This window comes from Lolium rigidum, chromosome 6 (genome assembly GCF_022539505.1).
Source record: "Lolium rigidum isolate FL_2022 chromosome 6, APGP_CSIRO_Lrig_0.1, whole genome shotgun sequence".
Taxonomy (NCBI): Eukaryota; Viridiplantae; Streptophyta; class Magnoliopsida; order Poales; family Poaceae; genus Lolium; species Lolium rigidum.
Genome location: NC_061513.1, coordinates 169,032,266 through 169,032,806, shown reverse-complemented (window position 1 = coordinate 169,032,806; position 541 = coordinate 169,032,266).

The window sequence follows — 541 nt, the reverse complement described above, 5'->3', positions numbered from 1 at the left end:
ATGTGCCCTAGTCACCAGAATCCCCCTATATATAGTGGACGCGTGGAGAGAGGAAAATACACAATAAATAGAGAATTCTCTCTCTAGTTTTCTTCTCCGCGGTTCCTTGAAGAGCTGCGCCGGGAGGGAGACAACCCAACCCAGTACGGGAGGCGCTGCTGCGATCCAGATCCAAAAGATCTACTTCCGTAACTCTGTTGGATCGGAGCCGAGATCGTCGGTGGGCACCGTACATGTGCGATACCTACGAGGTGCGACACTTGTGGCACTGGACACCGGACGAGAAGACTGAACACGACCCCGATCGAGGACGGTGACGAGTACGACTACATCAACCATGTTCTAGCGGAACGTTAACCGATTTTGGTCTGAGAGGGTACGCCGAAACCATCTCCGTTACAACATTACTCCTAGATAGATCATGGGCAATCGGAGAAATGGTAGTTGGAAATTTATTTGTTTTCTACTATGAATCCCCTACATAGAGACGGTCTCAAACCCCTGGAGTTCTCAATTCACTTCCTACTCTTAGACTAGAACC